At 39.7% G+C, this 17,894-nt stretch overlaps 1 long non-coding RNA gene across 2 annotated transcripts; it reads right to left on the bottom strand.

Annotated features, from left to right (window-relative positions):
* Positions 1-513: 513 nt before the first annotated feature.
* On the bottom strand, positions 514-17,643 carry LOC119247402 (uncharacterized). 2 transcript variants are annotated; one of them, XR_005125742.2, is made up of 7 exons: positions 17,367-17,643; positions 15,492-15,563; positions 13,632-13,688; positions 9,806-9,854; positions 8,564-8,760; positions 6,779-7,010; positions 514-535 (listed from the first exon to the last, which is right to left on the bottom strand). It is a non-coding gene; the product is annotated as an uncharacterized LOC119247402 (long non-coding RNA). The 2 variants fall into 2 exon arrangements; XR_008550872.1 differs by lacking the exon at positions 514-535 and adding an exon at positions 4,827-5,782 and having other exon boundaries at positions 17,367-17,642.
* Between the last annotated feature and the right edge of the window lie 251 nt (positions 17,644-17,894).

Raw genomic sequence — 17,894 nt, 5'->3', positions numbered from 1 at the left:
CCGGAGCTGGTGCCTGAGAGCCTGGTGCTGGGCGGGAGGTAGACTCTGGTCTCTTCAGCTTGCCTCTCCTCTCATAGGACCTCCACCCTGTGCACAAGCTCGGGCAAAGGTGACAGGCTGATTTTCTGAATCTGATGAGCAAGAGTCTTTGCCCTCTGGTTGGGTGGAGGGAGGCCCTGACCGCTCAGCTGGGCTTTCTTGGAACTCAGCGCCTGTGACACAGAGACAGGGGCATGTGGAGGAAGCGTGGACCTCCCTGCAGGGAGGTGCCATAGACAGGGAGCTGGGGTGCGTGACCCTGCATTCATAGCCCCGGCAACCAGTGGGGTAACCCTGGGGCTGACCTGGGGCAAAGAGAGACGTGAGTCATGGCTGAGGTGTCATGGACTCTTACTCTTCTGAGATTTACTAGCTTTTCTTGCTTGCTCCTTTATTGCATGTCCTTAGGACAATTTCCGGAGACTTTATGGCATTTTCACTGGGGAGTGGGTGGAGGTGCTTTGCAGGCTGCTGTTCTGGAACCGGATCGCTGCCCCTATTGTTTTTGAAAGGAAAGGTTTTAACTGAGTAAAACCTGAAGACATTTAAATCACAAAGACCGTCAAGGGCAAAGTGACAGATTTCAGAAAATTATAAAACAATAAACAAATGGTTGTAAAATGTCAAGTCCCTGATTTAATCTATGAATTTAGAACTTAGAAAAATACTGATAGGTTTAACAAAGGATATCTACTGGTATTTAGGTTTTTAGTTTATTAAAGCTATAGAAAATGAATAAAAGTTTATGACAGTAAATATTAAGCTACTTTTACAGATGTCTAATAAAAAACAATGAAATCGTCTTCAAATGGCTCCATTTGGTTTTGTAAATCTTTAATGATGGTTTAAATATGTGATTAATTTGATAAATATATCATAACTATATAATCTAATTGTAGGGGCCCAATGAAATGGAAAATAATGTAGCATAATTACATTAAAACCATCTGTAGGTAAAAACACCCAGAAATTGTAATTATAGCAAACAGAGGGGGAAAAAACAACAACCAAATCAATTAAGTGGCAGCAGCTGGGGTAAATCTAAATTACTCTGGACAGGAAAAACCAGGCGTGCTGCAGTGAGTGCGGGCATGCTTAGAAATCTGAATTGAACCTGAGGTTGCTCTGATCTGTGACCTATGCAGAACTCTCCTTCCTTGGGGAGCCCCTGGTCAGCCTCAGGATTACCCCACCTGCTTGCCGGAGCTATGAATGCAGGGTCACGCTCCCCCAGCTCCCTGTCTATGGCACCTTCCTGCAGGGAGGTCCACGCTTCCTCCACATGCCCTTCTGCCCTCTTCCTCCACATGTTGCCTCTGCTGTGTGATATATATATATATATTTTTTTTTTTAAAGATTTATTTATTTATACAAGCACTGGGTACAGTCAGAAGCACGGGAGGGTGAGAGAATTCACCGGAGCCAGAGTGGGGAACAGAACAGACAGGCCGACAAAATATACTGCTGAGGGGAGCAGCAGGAGTGGCAGGAGAGGTCTGCGTGCCATGTGGGAGCCTCGCAGGCGGGGATCGAACCGGCACTGCAGAAGCTGCGAGCAGCCTCGCAGCCCAGCGCTCAACCGCTGCGCCACCAGGGGAGGCCCTGCTGTGTGATCTTAAAGCGATCATCCAGATCACCCATTATTTCCCTCTGACGTTGTTAGACATTCTTCCTGAGATGTCTCCATTTTTCTTTAGCAGTTATTTGGGGTTAAAAGTGAAGGGGTGACCTGTTCACATTTCTATTAAGTGCCACTGAACGGCGTGCCTTCATGGGACTGACTGCCAAGAAAAGTCACCCAAAAGCTTCATGAACTTGTGGAAACTCTATTCTTTTCACGGATATAATACTTTCTAACCAAAAAAACCATCTGACTAGCTCTTTATTCTCCCTTAAAGTGGAGTGACTCCGACTCACACACACACAGCTCTGCAGCACTTACTGAAGGGACAGGAAAAGGATTTTGTTGCACGCGGTCAGATCGCCCTAGAGTGAGGCTCTGGTGCCAGCTGAGCAGGGATTTCTGTGGCAGCACAAAGGCCCCCCAGGGCGGCAGAGTCCTGAAGGTTGGCCTCTGGCTGTCAGTGTCCGTGGACCACAGCTGCCTGCTCGGAGCCCAGCGCGCTGGCCCACTTCTAAAGCAAGTCCCTACGAACCAGGCCAGAGTGCCAGCCAGCGGGGCAGGGCGGTGAGGCCTGGCTGAAGAGAAGGTAACTTCTCTCTGTTCACTGCCATGAACAGAGGAGGCGTCATCACTGAGCTGTCCATGGGGGGAGATACACAAGGCTGACCGCAGCCAGAGGAGACCTGCCTGTGAGCGCTGACCACTGTCCACCTGACACGACACAAACTACAGATTGGAGCGCCCCGGGCCATCGCCCACCCCTGCACACGGGTGGGCTGGGGCAGCCCAATGAGACCTGCGTGGATGACTCACAGCCCAGGTGCCAAGGTGAGGCACCTTCCAATTTCAAGTCTCCTTCTCTAGCCTTGAAGTCTGCTCCTGTCCACAAAGATTACAGGGGCCTCCCTTCTGGTAGGGCCCCTGAGCCTGGGTTTGGTCAGGGCAGACATGCTGCGTCAGAGGAATGCAGAGTCCCGCTGACCTGGATTTTGATGACAGGCACCCAGGGGACGTCCAGAGGAGCTATGAGTGTCACATAGTTCAAATATCTTTGGTATAGCCTTGGAATTTGCGTGTAATCCCAGTGTTCCCAGTGACTCACGCACCCAGGCTGCCCTCCTTCCGGCCGAGCCACTGCTGGCGCACAACCATCTTCGTGGAGGGAGTGCACCAGGCTCTCAGCTGGCTGCGCCATCTGTTGTTTCTTTAAACAAAATCTCTAGCAGACTCAGGTCCTGAATCCCCTCTGTCCATTGCCCATGACTTTGCCATAGCAATTCTTTCCACACAGCCTTTGCCCATAGGAGAAAAAGAAAACAGCCAGCAGAGGGTGGCCAGGGAACCCTGGAGGGTGTCAGGATTTGGGTCCCTGGTCCGCTGTGAGCAGGGAGAGTAGAGGCCTTAGCGGGCTTTGGGAGTGAGGTGAGAAAATGGCCAACTGCCTGATGAATTGATAATTGTTTATAACTTATTTATCTGAAAGAGAAATCACCAACGATGAGTTTATAGTGTATTTCCGAAAGCAAAGAACTCAGTCATGTTATAGAGGATCTTCGTGGTCCACAGGATACTGACAACCAGGTGATGAGCAAACCTCTAGTGTGCAGAAAGGGCGCAGACGCTTCTGGGGTCAAAAGGAAACAGGTGGACCTTCCTCTCTGCTGGGTCCACATGTGTGGATTCAACCAACCAGAGTTATTATTCATAATATTCCGCTTTATCCTTTTTTTTTTCTTTAAAGATCCATTCATCCATTTATACAAGCACTGGGCACAGCCAGAAGGGCGGGAGGGCAAGAGAACCCACCAGAGCCAGAGCGGGGAACAGAACAGGCAGACTGTTGAAGTACACTGCTGAGGGGAGCAGCGGGTGGCAGGAGAGGGCTGTGCGCCATGTGGGACCCTCGCTGTTGGCCGGGGATCAAACCAGTGCTGCAGAGGCTGTGGGCAGCCCTGAAGCCCAGCGCCCAACTGCTGCACCACCGGGGAGGCCCTCATCTTTATCCTTTTAATGTCTACAGGATCAGTATTTCTGGTCTCTCATTTCAGATGTTAGTAATTTGTGTCTTCCTTTCTTAGTTAACATTGCTAGAAGTTCATCAATTTTATTGACAGTGGAATATTATTCAGTACTAAAAAGAAGTGAGCTATCAAGCCCTGAAAGGCAGGATAGAACTTATATGCCTATTGCTAAGTGAAACAAGCCAATCTGAAAAGACGATCTACTCTATGATTCCCACCATGTGATATTCTGGAAAACCACAGCTATGGAATTAGTAAAAAGATCAGTGGTTGCCAATGGTTAAGGAGAAAAGAGGGCTGCAAAGGCAGAGCTTTTTAGAGCAGTGAAGCTACTCTGTATGATCTATAATGATGGACCTATTTCTATATACATTTATCCAGATCCATAGACTAAAAACGCCAAGGGTAAGCACCAATGTAAACCATGGATTTGGGATTATAATAATATATCAATGCAAATGTTTGGCAATGATAATAATGGGGAGACCATGGCTGTGGGGCCCGAGGGGTATATAGGAAATCTCTCTGTCCCTTCTGCTCAATAGTGCTGTGAACTTACCAAATAGTCTATAAAAACCAAAACCAAAACATCATAGTTATATGTTAGCTTTAATATCCCAATGAACTCTCCGTAGCCCTTTTGGCTACTGCAAATATTGTTGAAAAAGCTATTTAGCCTCAGATCATCCTACTTTGTCTTGCTACCAGGACCTAATTATGCTTGTGCCTGTCACTTTAAGGTAGCCCAGCTCCCTCACCGGGATTCTGCTTGGCCTCATCCTGCAGAGGATGCCACGATTGCCCTGTGGTCTAGGCTGCTTGACTGCTTTTTTCACATCCATCTTTGCTTATTTCCCTGACATCCTTGGGACTCCGCACCCCCCATGGGGCATGTCGCCAGTGCTCAGTCTATGAATGGCTGACTGTGAGATGCTCTACTTCCTTCCACAGGATAAATGCCTGGAGCTGTACACCCATTGGCTCTAAAGGAAACTGCGCATTACTTATATTTTTGCTAAATTTTGATAAGTAAAATGACAATTTGAAACTATGATCTATGCCTTTCCATTTTACTGCTATTTTGTGCCACATCTTTGCTCTGTACAATTAGGATCTTTTAAGACATAGCATTTTCTCTAATGGTGGGAGGTCTACAACTTAGCCATTTACTATGCACTCGTACTCTGTAGCTATGTTAGTCACGGTATTTTTATAGGTGTAATTATACAGCAATCTCGAGTGAAGAAATAGCTTTTATATTACCAACGGTTTCTAGCACACCAAAGATGTAACAGAAATTCAGGAAATGATATTTGCTGAATGATTCATTATTCAAGTGTTTACTAGGAAGAAAGGTAAAACTCAAGAGACAGTACATGTCACTCTTTCCTCGAGTTCATAGGATGTTTTGTGTGTATACGCTGCATACATCCATCATTTTGGAAGCAATAAAAAGTTCATAGATTTTTTTCTTGTCCTGACAAAAATGAAATATTGATACCGACATGTTTTTAAATTTTCTCTGGATTTCTTTTGAAATCTGTGAAACATGGCCCCTCTAAGGATGGGGTCTCTAGGGTTTACAGCTTAGCATATGCATACGTGTATGTGGGATGGGGACCGAGGGGCAGGAAGTGCTTTTCTTGTTCTTTTTACTACATAAGCATATGTTATCTTTCATTCACAGTTTTCAAAACAGCATAAAGCCAGATTATTTGTCCTTTGGGAACTTTAAATGGAAAGTGGGTTGTCTACCATCCTTACTTGTAGTTAGATGGGGGATATATGCAGAGAGCTTTGTTGCCTGGATTCTTCGGTTTGCAGACTCTTGCCTTTGACAATATCCACAGGCTCAGCCTCCCATTTGCTGATAAAAGGTTGCATACACTTAGTCTTTCTGGACTTGATTTGAGGGTGTGTTTTCCTTTTCTTGTGCTCTTTGAAAGGTGCCAGACTTTCAAATGACCTCTGGGACTCAGACTTGAGCCATTCTGTAGAACTTACTATAAGATTCCCTTGGTCTATAAAAGGGGGATTTCTGGGCATTGTCCAAGATGTGCAGTATTTCTTTGTATTTGTATTAGTAGCTGACTTTTGTCTAGGAAAGAAATGAAATATGTCAGTTTATGTCCAATATGTACTCTAGATATTTGTGGTCATCGTATAAACAATTGCGTATTTCTCATAAATTATGTTTTTCTGTTGGTGAGCTCATTCTCAAGAGTTTTGCCATTATTTCTATGAGAATGATCTAAATCTTCATGTTGTTATAATTTTTCAGCATTACTCCATCCTGTATTTCTGATCACTCAGAAGATATGTTTATTTGCATACTTTGCTTTGATCCTAACTTCCTTGATTTAAGGTTGCCACTCTGGGTCTCAGTTCTTATTTAGTAATGGCTTTATTTTTATATCTATAAATGAAATCTGGTCTATCCTTTCTGCTTTCCTCTCACTATCAATAAGTCTAAGTAATTCAGGTTAGTTATTTCTAATTCTGGTTGCTCCTTAGGATTATAAGGTTTAAAAACACTCAAGAAAATTTAAGTCTGTGGCCTCCCTGGTGGCACAAGTGGTTGAGTGCAGTGCTGTGAATTTGTCTGCAGCCTCTGCAGCGCTGGTTCGATCCCGGCCGGCCGGGGAGATACACACATGGCGCGGCAGACCTCTCCTGTCTCGCCCGCTGCTCCCCTCAGCAGTGTATTTCAGTAGAATCCGCTGTTGGGCTCCCCACTCTGTCTCTGGTGAATCCTTTCACCCTCCCGCACATCTGGCCTGTACCCCGGTTCTTGTATGTATGAATAAATAAATCTTTAAAAAAAATTTTAAGCCTGGCTATGGTTATATTTTCTTAGTGCATACTTCCTTGATGGATCCAAATAAGTGAATGAATAAGGACTGAACCCTCCTCCTTTCTCCTAGCTAACATTTTCTTATGGATGTGGGCCTTTGTCCCTTAGCCAAATGTCATATAGCTGCCACCATTTTAAAGAGCCTCTGTTTATTTCTTAGGATAGTGAATTAATAAAGCCTGTTTCCTTATAAACAAATGTATTAAATAGCTAAGAATGAAAAAAAATGTATTGACTTACCGATACTTGTTTTGGAAGTTGATTTTTGGATTCAGTTTCTGTTTTATCTGAGTCGTTTGTGCTTTTTTAGTACTTTCCATGATAGGGAACAAATACTGCAATATTTCTTGCGTTTGAGCTATTTTTGTATCCCTGTAGATTCTTTTTTCATCATCTGTCCAATTTACATCAGTCTTCTTACTTTGGAAAGATGCACATTCTTTCATTTTGCTTTTCAAGTCCTGATGTGAATCTGGGGAGCAACCACAAAAATATGTATAGATCAATGAACTGAACTGATTCAACAGCTATTTAGCGAGACTTATGCATCAAGAATTCTATCTAAAAATTCTTACCTCTCTGTAGCTTATGCTTTCATTACAGGGCCAGAAAATAAGTAAACAAATATGTATCAGATAAAGGTAACATTTATGGGCTAAAATAAACCTGTGGAGGGGGATAGTGAGATCATGGGGGAGGAGCTGATTTCTGTTTTATTAAAAAGGAACACCCAGGTGATATTAGTGGCTAAAACAGAATGAACTAAGTGGAATGATAGAAGATATGAGCTCAGTTGAGTAACTTAGACTCTGTTTATATAAGGCCTCATATGAAGTTGTGAGGACTTTGATTTTTTTTTTTTTGTGGGACCCTCGCAGGTGGCCGGGGATCGAACTGGCACTGGACAGGCTGCAGGCAGCCTCGCAACCCAGTGCTCAACAGCTGCGCCACCAGGGGATGCCCAGGACTTTGATTTTCATTGAGGATGAAATGGGGAGCAGCAGGAAGACTTTGAGCAGAGAAATATCATGTGCTGATACCTGTTTTACCAGCATCATGCTGGATGCTGCACTGAGAACGGCCTGAACAGGGGCAGAGAGGACAAGCAGGGAGACTGCTTAGAAGTGGTGGTAGTGACATGAAGTGCGAGAAAGGGGTGTGTGTGTGTGTGTGTGTGTGTGTGTGTAAATACTGGATATATTTCTAATGAGTGAGATGTGCGGGTAAGAAGAAAAGAGGAACCAGTGGTGGCTCCAAAACCTCTGACCCGAGGAAACAGAAGGATGGAGATATGAGGGGAGCTATGGGAAGAACATCTTAGACATTCCTTTTTTATTAGATGCTAAGAATTATTGTTTTATTTGGTTAATTATCATGAGTATAATAAAATTTTTAAAAAGTGCTCATCAAACTGCTCTAAAAATAAAGCCTATTAAAAATTGTTTATTTCACCCCTTAGAATGGCTTCTATCAATAAAGTGGAAAATAACAAGTATGGGTAAGGATGTGGAGAGGTTAGAATCTTTGTACACTTTTGGTGGGACTGTTAAGTGGTGCAGCCAGCTATGGGAAATAGTATGGTGGCTCCTCAAAAAACTGAAAACAGAATTATCATAAGATCTAGCAATTCCACTTCGGGTGTATGCCTGACAGAACTGAAGCACAGTCTTGAAGAGAATGTGTATATCCATGTTTAGAGCAGCATTATTCACTATTGCCGACTGTCCATTAAAGGATGAGTGGATAAGCACAATGTGGTATATCCATACAGTGGAATATCATTCAGCCCTAAAAAGGAAATTGATACCTGCTACAACATAGATGAAGTTTGAGAACATTATGCAAGTGAAATATGCCAGTCACAAAAAAGACAAAGGTTACACTTATCTGACAAATATCTGATTCCATCAGCCCTCTCTCTTTACAAAGCAGCTCCCATAATCCAGATTTCATAGGATTTGTTAATAATGGTAGACTGAAAGCAAGTATTGTATTTATTAAAATCCTAAACAAACAAAAACCAACCTTCTGTTGGTATCTTTTTCTTCTCATTCCAACTGGGATTTTGTTTGCGCACAGGGCACTTTAAGGCTGTCACTTTGAAACAGTTTCCATACAAATCACTGCTCTTGGGCTGATTTATATCCTGGCGTGGCTTCTCACTGGTTCCTGATAATTGTCTTTGTTGGTCTTTGTTAAGCCTCTGATTCGCACAGCGGGAGCTGAAAAAAATTGGGTACTCTGATTTCAGTGTCAAAGTCAACTATCTAATCAAAGTAATGTAATGCCAGTTATGTTTGTGTATTATACCTCACTGCATGCACGGTATTCCTACTTGGGACTCTCACCAGTCCTGTGACAGAGACAGGATGGCCAATGTTCCCCCATCTTTCATCAGAGGGGAAATGCAAAGAGGATGTTAGGGAGTCTGGGAGGTTAAGTATTTGCTCGAGTTCATGTCTTCTAACTCCAGAACTCTCTTGATTATCTTATCTTGATATATCATTTGCTTTCTTTCCGCAGATGTGATAAAAGACATTTTAAAAAATTAAATCTTAGTTTAAATCAATCAATTCTAGACCCAAGTACAGATATGCCCAAGACGGTTTCTTAACCTAATTTTCTAGATTTTGGGGGGCAGGAGATTCTATGTATTCCAACAGAACCTGCTCCTTTAATTGAGCAGAAACCAAGTTCTTCGAAGAGCGCCCAAGGAAGGAAGAAAGGAGACCATGTTTTTCTGGTGTACAAATCCAGGCTACTCTCAAATACTTGCCTACTCCACTGTTCAGACAGTTGTCCACAACATTATTCCTAAGGACGGGGGAAATTTGTCAAGGGGGTGAACGATATAAAAATTAGTGGTTTAGACAAAACTGCGAGTTCATCTATGTTATCCCTGACTTCTTTTTTTATTCCTCTTCAGTTTTTATCCCTATACTACTAGTGCTCCAACTGCTACTACAGGTCGTAAAACATCTGATAGTCACTAATTTTAAAGTGCGAAAGTAATGACGGATGCATGGAAGTAAATGTTTCACTATAGATTTTAAGGGATAGTTTGAAGGATGTCAGAATCCTTCAACATGCATCACATGAGCCTATCTACGGTCAAAACTGAGCTAGTCACAGACACTGTAGAATAGGAGACATCAGAATAGCATTTGTTATTAAAAAAAGTTGCTATAATTCAAAATTCAGATCTTATAAGACACAGGAAAAGGAGCAAGGTAGTTAGGTAGAACAAATCAAGTGTAGTTTTCTTACCTCAAATATCTTTTCAAAAGCCAAGAAGGAGTCTGTCTAGGCATTTTCACTAAAAAAAAAAAAAAAAAAAAGAATATGTCATAACATTTCTGAACTAGATTTTAGAGGAACAAAGCTTAGTTTTTGACAATGATTGCAGTTATATATTTAATGGCTTGCTTAAATGAGTTATCAATTAACTGCCATTGTCTCAGCCAGGCATATGAAATATATTATTACATATTTCCCCTGGAAGTCTTTTAATTACACTGTTTCAAGAGAATAGCAAATAGGAGAAATGCCTATCCAGCAACTGTCCAACCATTCAGAACTGAATACATGTGTGTAAGACTCTATGAGGGACATCTACATGTCCACTGAGGAGTCAGAGCATGGCCTTGCCAGATAAAAAAGAAAAGTATATTACTCAATAAATACATATGTACCTGTGTGATTATTTTAACAGAAATAGAAAATAGGCATTTATTTGAAATTATTCTGTTAATTGCTTTTCTGTTATGTAAAGGCTATTAAGAAAAACAACAAAAGGACTAATTAACAGTGGCAATTAGTGTTAATTAATAGAACACATTATTATGGGTGAGAATAATAACAATGTATTTATATGCTTTTCAGGTGGCTATACTATTTTACATTCCTATCAACAAATATATGAGGGTTCTCCTTCTCCAGATGCTTGCCAAGACTTAGTGTATCTTTTTTGCTTAACTGATTACAATTTTTAATTTCCTTACATTGCTGTTCATTTTTGTACAATATTTGATTTCTCCCCTCAGATGTAGTCCCCATAAATCTCCCATCATCACATCACCCTCGAACTGTCACCACGGTCTCTTGTGCTCTTTTTCCCTCCCCTGTTTTGACCCCTGTCCCCACCCCCATTCCTCTCTCCCCCTTCCCTGTACATCCCAGATCTATCCTTTGCCTGCAAGTTTTGTCTTTGTGTGTGTGTGTGTGTGTGTGTGTGTGTGTGTGTTGTCTTTTTGTTTAAAGCTCCTAGTGGATGAAATGGCATCACTGTGGTTTTGATTTGCATTTCCCTAATGACTAAGAGGTTGAATATCTTCATGTGCTTATTGGCCATTCTTATATCTTCTTTGGAGATGTTTATTAGATCACTTGTTCATTTAAAAAAATTAGTTCTTTTTTGTCATTGAGTTTTAAGGGTCCTTCATATATTTGAGATACAAGTCACTTAATGGATTCATGGTTCAGAAAGTTTATCCCAGTCGGTGGACATTTTCACTATCTTGAAGTGATTGATTGTGGAGCAAATGTTTTTAATTTTGTTGAAATCCAATTCATCTTTCTTTTTGAGTCTTTCTTAGATCTTTCCAAATCTCTGCTTTGGTTACCTATCTGTTCTTACATGTTGTTATGTTTCTTTTAGACCCCTTAAGCTATTAATCAAAGCTATTTTGAATCTTATGTCTGATAATTAGAAAACTCGTGTTGTACTGGAATCTGGTTCTGATTCTTTTTTTTTTTTTTTTTTTTTAAATTTTTTTTTTTTTTATAGAGGCATGTTATTTATTTATTTATTTGTTTGTTTGTTTTGTTTATACAAGCACTGGGTACAGTCAGAAGCGCGGGAGGGTGAGAGAATTCACCAGACCAAGAGCGGGGAGCAGAGCAGGCAGAAGGACCGAAGTACACTGCTGGGGGGAGCAGCGGGCGGCAGGAGAGGTCTGCACGCCATGTGGGGTGGCAGGAGAGGTCTGCGCGCCACGTGGGACCCTCCTCCGGTGGCCGGGGAGCAGCTGGGGATCGAACCGGCGCTGCAGAGGCTGCAGGCAGCTTCGCAACCCAGCGCTCAACCACTGCGCCACCGGGGAGGCCCATGGTTCTGATTCTTGCTTTATCTTTACAGAGGTATTTTTCTTGCCTTTTAGAAGGTCTTGTACTTTTTCTTCTCGGAAACCGGACCGTGGGTAACAGCACCTGAGGTTGTCAGCCTGTGCTGTGAGGCTCTGTGTTATTCTGACAAGGAGTTGGCCTGTGCTTCATGTTTGCTGTCGCTGCAGTGCCAGAGGCTTGGATTTTCTGTAAGATCCTTATTTTTTTCTCTCCAGTTGTTTTTGGTATTCCTTAAGAACTACTTATCAGCATTTACAGATTTTGGGCATAAACCACTGTTGTTATCATACTGGCGTCACGTTGGCGTGGTGGTAAGGTATGGGAGAAAGGACGCAATCTATAATCTTACTACTAAATTTCAGTCTTTTACTGAATTTGTGTTTCTGGGCTGTGATCCTAACAAGCATTTCATAGCTTTCCTTTCTTCCACCCTCAGCGAGACACGAGGGCTAGAGGGGGCTGATTCTGGCAGGGTAAGGAGGAGTCATTTTGTGGGCAACACCCACAGCATTCTCCATGACAAAGGCCTACCCTCTAACTACAGCCCTTCACTCATCAGAGCTAAAACTAGTCTTCTTACTGTGTTTTTACATAGCATATCTATGTTTTCTTATAAGAGTAGTTTTAGCTATTAAAGTCCATCACCCATTGGGAATTATTTTTTGTGTAGGGTGTAAAAATGTGTCCAGTTTCATTCTAGTGCATGTGGATATAGTTGTTCCGGTACCATTTGTTGAAAAAGACTTTTTTTCTTCATTGTCTTGGCAATTTTGTTGACAATCATTTGACAATAAATGTAAGGATTTATTTTGTATTCTGCATTCTATTTCACTTTCTCCACATCTATTCTTAAAACACTACCATCAGTGCTATGACTTGGTAGGACGCTAGGAAATCAGAAAGGGAGAGTCCTTGAACTTTGTTCTTCTTTGGTTATTCAAATAGTCTTGGTTATTCTGGGTCCTTTATATTTCCATATGAATTTAAGTTCAACTAGTTTCTGTACAAAAGGCAGCTGAAATTTTGATAAAGATTGCATAGTGTCTATGTGTCAATTTGTGGAGCACTGCTATTTTAACATTAAATCTTGTGATTCATGAACATGGGGGTATCTTTCCATTTTTTTAATCATTTAAAATATATTTCAACAGTGTTTTATAGTTTTTAGTGTACAAGTCTTGCAAATTAATTCCTAAGGGTTTCATTAATTTTGATGCTATTGTGAATAGAATTTTCTTAATTTCATTTTCAGAGTATTCACAATATATACACATACAGTTGATTTTTAGAACAGATTTTTGAGATTTAATTCACATACCATACAATACATGCCTACAACTGACTTTTGCATACTAATCTTTTACCCTATAGCTTTTCTGAATTCATCAATTACCTCTGATTGTGTGATTGTGTTTATTCTTTAGGATTTTATATATACAAATATATGTTGAACAAATATAGTTTTACTTCTTTCTAGCCTGGATGTCTTTTATTCTTCTTTGTCAAATTGTCCTGCCTTAACTTCCCTTATAATGGGAGTAGACATTCCTATATTGGTCCTAATCTTAGGGGGAAAGCATTCAGTTTTATACCATTAACTATGATATCAGTTTTGGGGTTTTTGTAGATGGTTGAGGAAGATACTATCCATTCCTGATCTGTCAAGTGTTTTTTCTTAAATCATGAAAGATGTTGCATTTTTCCAAACACTATTTCTTTATCTATTGAGATGACGAAGAACACTTTATTCTTTAGTCTATTAATATGGTGATTATACTGTTTAATTTTCATGTTAACTTTGCATTTGTGAACAATCCTACTTGTTCATTAAATATAATTCATTTTAAATGTTGCTGGATTCAGTTTGCTAGTATTTTGTCTGTCTTATTTTGTCTTAATTCTTAAGGGATTCAGAATTTTAGGTAAAGAAAAATGCTATTTATTTGTTTCCTGAAATCCTAACAGTTACCTTTTTTGAGAAAACTTCTCTGGTCTTCCCATATCTTCAAACAACTGCTATGTAACCCTGTAAAAGAGTAAGTAGCATTTATCCCATTATATTGTACTCTAGTCTGACATTCTCTCTGCTTCTTGAGAAGAGGTTATATTCTATTTCCCATAGTGTCCCAGTATCTAGCATAACCATTGCTTCGTATAACTTGGAGCTCTGGAAGCAGATAAACATCAGATTAAAAAAAAAAAACACAAACACAAAAAGAAGTGAAAGGAGATTATATAACAAAGATTGATTATAAGAGAAAGGCTGTGACATAGAAGAATAGTGGCAGAAGGTTAAAATACCAAATGAACCAAGATATGAAAAAATACTAACAAGAAGTAGTAAATTTTACTTAGTCATATTGAGGATGAAAATATATTGAACAATGTTATATTTGTTCTACTGGATTATTTTAAAACACTGATGGATGACAAAGAGCAAAATCCCTCAGCTCTTAAAGTGTTCTTTTTTTTTTTTCCTAGCAAATAATTTTCTTCTGATCAGAAGTAGAGAATAAATATTGGTAAGAGATGACAGAAGTTAAAAGACTAAATGATTTATCTATAGTCTGAGGCATATTACATCCCAAGTAAAGAAATAATTTACATAAACAATTGTAAAACAATTGCCAACGATCTTTTAAGAATTCAAGGAAGTGCTAAATTGCCTAACTTGTTATAATTTAAGGATCAGTTCTTCCAAGAAAACATTCCCTGAGATTTCCAGACTGTATTAGACAACCCCTTCTCTGAGCAATCAACAACTATATCTCATTATCACTCACTTTATCTTACTCTTACTATAATGAACGGTATATGGGTCTTATTAAACCTTGACACCTTAAAAAAGAGCTAATCTAGTTGAAGAAAGGGACAGTTGTATGTTTCAGGCAGAGAAGACCGCATGAACAGAGATAAGGAGGTGAGAAGACTGGCATATTTTGAGGCTACATGTAGGTCATCTTTGCAAAGGTGCAACTTAAAAACGGGAGACTGGCAGGAGGTAAAATTGGAGGGGTAGTCAGGGGCGAGTTCATGGATGTCATGTTTCAGAGCTTGGTTTCTAGGCTGCAGCTAGTGGTTGTCAACATTGTTTTAAAAAGTAACAGATCATTATTGAAAGAAAAAATGTACCAGAAAGCTACCCAGGATGAATTAGAATTGGATGGCTAGGTCCCAATTGATTAGCCTCCGCCCATCAACTCTCACTATAACTCCCAAAGTGTAGTGTGTGGGTCACCAATATCAGAATTATCTTATAAAAAATAATATCTTGGGCCTCCCTGGTGGCACAGGGGTTAAGCATTGCACTATGGAGCAATTCGCAGTCTCTGCAGCACAAGTTTGATCCCTGGCCCGCCAGGGAGTGCCCTACTTGGCAAAGCAGACCTCTCCTGTCACACCCGCTGCTCCCCTCAGCAGTGTATTTCGGCCATTCTGCCTGTTCTGTTCCCCACTCTGTCTCTGGTGGACCCTCTCACGCCCCCATACCTCTGGCCTATACCCCAGCTCTTGTATGCATAAATAAATAAATCTTAAAAAAATCTTATAAAAAGCCAGAGGTTGACAACAAAGATCAACTTAGAATCAGAAGCTGGAGTTTTCTTAGGTTTCCCAGACAACTCTTGTGTACACTAAAATTTTAAAGCAGACATTCTCTAAAACAACTGGCCCATCATCTCCAAATATGCCAGTGCTGTGAATAACCAAGAAAGACCGACTATTTCAAATTAAAAGAGAATAAATGGTTATTACAGTAAAATGCAACTCATGAATCAGGAGAGCGGTTTTGCTCTAAATGATAATGACCACTTATTCCTGTTTTACTCACTCAAAGTTTGAGTAGGGAACTGTGTTCTGAAAAAATCAAATATACAATCATCAGAGTCATTTGGCCTTGTATCTAGAAAAGATGGTAAAAGATCATTAACAGCATGAAATAAAAAAAAAAAAAAAAAAAAAAAAAAAACAGCATGAAATGATTCATTGATTCTATTACAAATATTATGTGATATATAAATGTTAATTTAGGTCAATGAAATTAATACAAACAGTTCCTCCAGTCCTGTGAATTTATGTTGCATTTTTGCTATTTATAGCAAAAATCTAAAGAATGTTCATACTCCTTTGGTCAGTAATTTCTTTCTAGAAGTAAGTTACTAATTAAGAGTATATACAAATCAGGAATTATAAGGTCTTCATTGTTGTTTAAAAAAGAAAAAATGTAAACAAAACAAGTTTAACAATGGGGTGGATAAATAAGATTTGTAAATATAATGGAATACTTTGCACCATTTATTAACATGCAAAAAAGTTTACAATAAACTAACTTTAAATGATAACGCGGGTTCAAAACATGAAGATTATGTGATTAACATGGAGTGTATGTGTACAGCTATAGAAAAGGGATTAGTATTCTAAAATGTGGTTTTTATTTCTAATTTTTGACATTACCTTTTTTAGGTTAATGAACATTTATTTTGCAACTGTATTAATTACAACGTTTGGAACAACAAATGGCGGAAAATCCAATTAAAATAGTAGAAAAGTCTGGTGACACTGACATTAAAGTTCAAATGAATATGTATGATATCAAACTTCTAAAATAAAATAAATTATCCTTATTTATATTTTCTTTTGTTCAATGTTGGTCATGTTTTGGTGTGTATTTTTAATTTCTTAAGGACACACTTTAAAGGTTTGATGACGATACCGATGTATGGGATTCAACTGAATTTGAATGGTTTTAAAGATATTTTTTCCTTTATGTATAAATTTAGTTACTATTTACAAAAGACAGAACTTTTTGTTAAGTAGTCAACTATGTTAATCAGATACAACTTTTCTTAGATCTTTGATTAATCTCACTTTACAAATAACCAAAACATGTCTTTCTTGTATTATCTTTGAATAAAAGTTAATATATTTAAAAGTTCAAGCAAATGAACCATCTTAATTATAACAGAATTCTCTTTTTTCCTTGGGGTGTCTTTAAAAAATCTCCATCTGTATACTTAATTAGTCTGTTATGTTATAAACTAATTAAAAATTTTTTTGGGAAAGAAATATGGAATAAAAATATAGTAAGTTAATACCTATACACATAAAGTTAAAGAATTATTTTAGATAAAGTTAAAATATTGCTTAAATTATATGAATATATTTAATAGAATTTTACATAAAGAGAGGAAAATTTTTTTAAATACCAGAAAAGTTAGAGTCAGACTTAGTAGATTCCAGGAGAGGCAAATGTAATTTAATTTCTCACCTGGGCACATCTTCTATTGAGTTATGAAATGAGAGGGTGAGATGGTTTTTAAAACATGAAATCCACATATTCCATTTGGTGAAAAAAATCTTTTCAGTCAGGGCTAACCCTCAAGTTCGTGAACCGCTGGTTTCAAGCCTTCACTTACTGCATTTCTGGAGGTTGGCTTATTCCAGGCCAGCAGTAACCGACCAGTCCTTTCTCTAGGCTCCCCGGGCACCTGCCCAGACTACTGGCATTGCACTTGCAACACTACACTTGTTTACTTATTCCCCTCTCCCCCCATTAAAAGATGAACACCAGAGGGAAGAAAGTCGGGTAGTATAACTTTCGAGTACTTCTAGCACTGAGCGCAATGGCAGCCTCAAAGTTGTGGCATGAAAAAAGTGCTTATTGATTAAATATGTTGTCTATGAAAGAATAGCAACAGAACATTACCTTTCGCATCAGAATTCGATTTTTGTTCTTTTTGCACAATTTCTCCTTTATTGCAAACCTAATGGGACATAGGATTAGATGGAGAAGAATACTGAACCAAGAAGGAAGACCTCACCCTGCCTTGGAAGCTGTTTTGCCACATTCCTCAGGGACATGGCAGTAGGTTGCTTCATGCTTAAGGAAATATTTCTGTTCCCTCGGGGGATGCTGATAATATCAGTGGCTAACAAACACAGAAGAGAGCGACTGTTTCAGGAAGGTCATGGATACTCTTGTGACTAACTGCCCCTAGGTGTCCAGTGCCTTCCCTGACCTGAGGATGGAGAAACTCTCCCCAGGGCCCTCAGGTCCTTATATTTTGCCCCCGCTATAAAACCTTCCTTCACTCACCCCTCAAAGAGATGGTTTCTTTAGAGTACTAACTACTGTTACAGGGTGTAATCTCCATAAAAAGGAGGTTCCATGTTCTCTGCCCCACCCAGTAAAGTGTGGAGCTGAGCTGGGTATAAGGAATATAAAAGGAAAAAC

Source organism: Talpa occidentalis, unplaced genomic scaffold (genome assembly GCF_014898055.3).
Source record: "Talpa occidentalis isolate TD23 unplaced genomic scaffold, MPIMG_talOcc4v2.1, whole genome shotgun sequence".
Classification (NCBI taxonomy): Eukaryota; Metazoa; Chordata; class Mammalia; order Eulipotyphla; family Talpidae; genus Talpa; species Talpa occidentalis.
The sequence above is the reverse complement of the archived record's forward strand: the minus strand, read 5'-3'. Positions and strand labels throughout refer to the sequence as shown.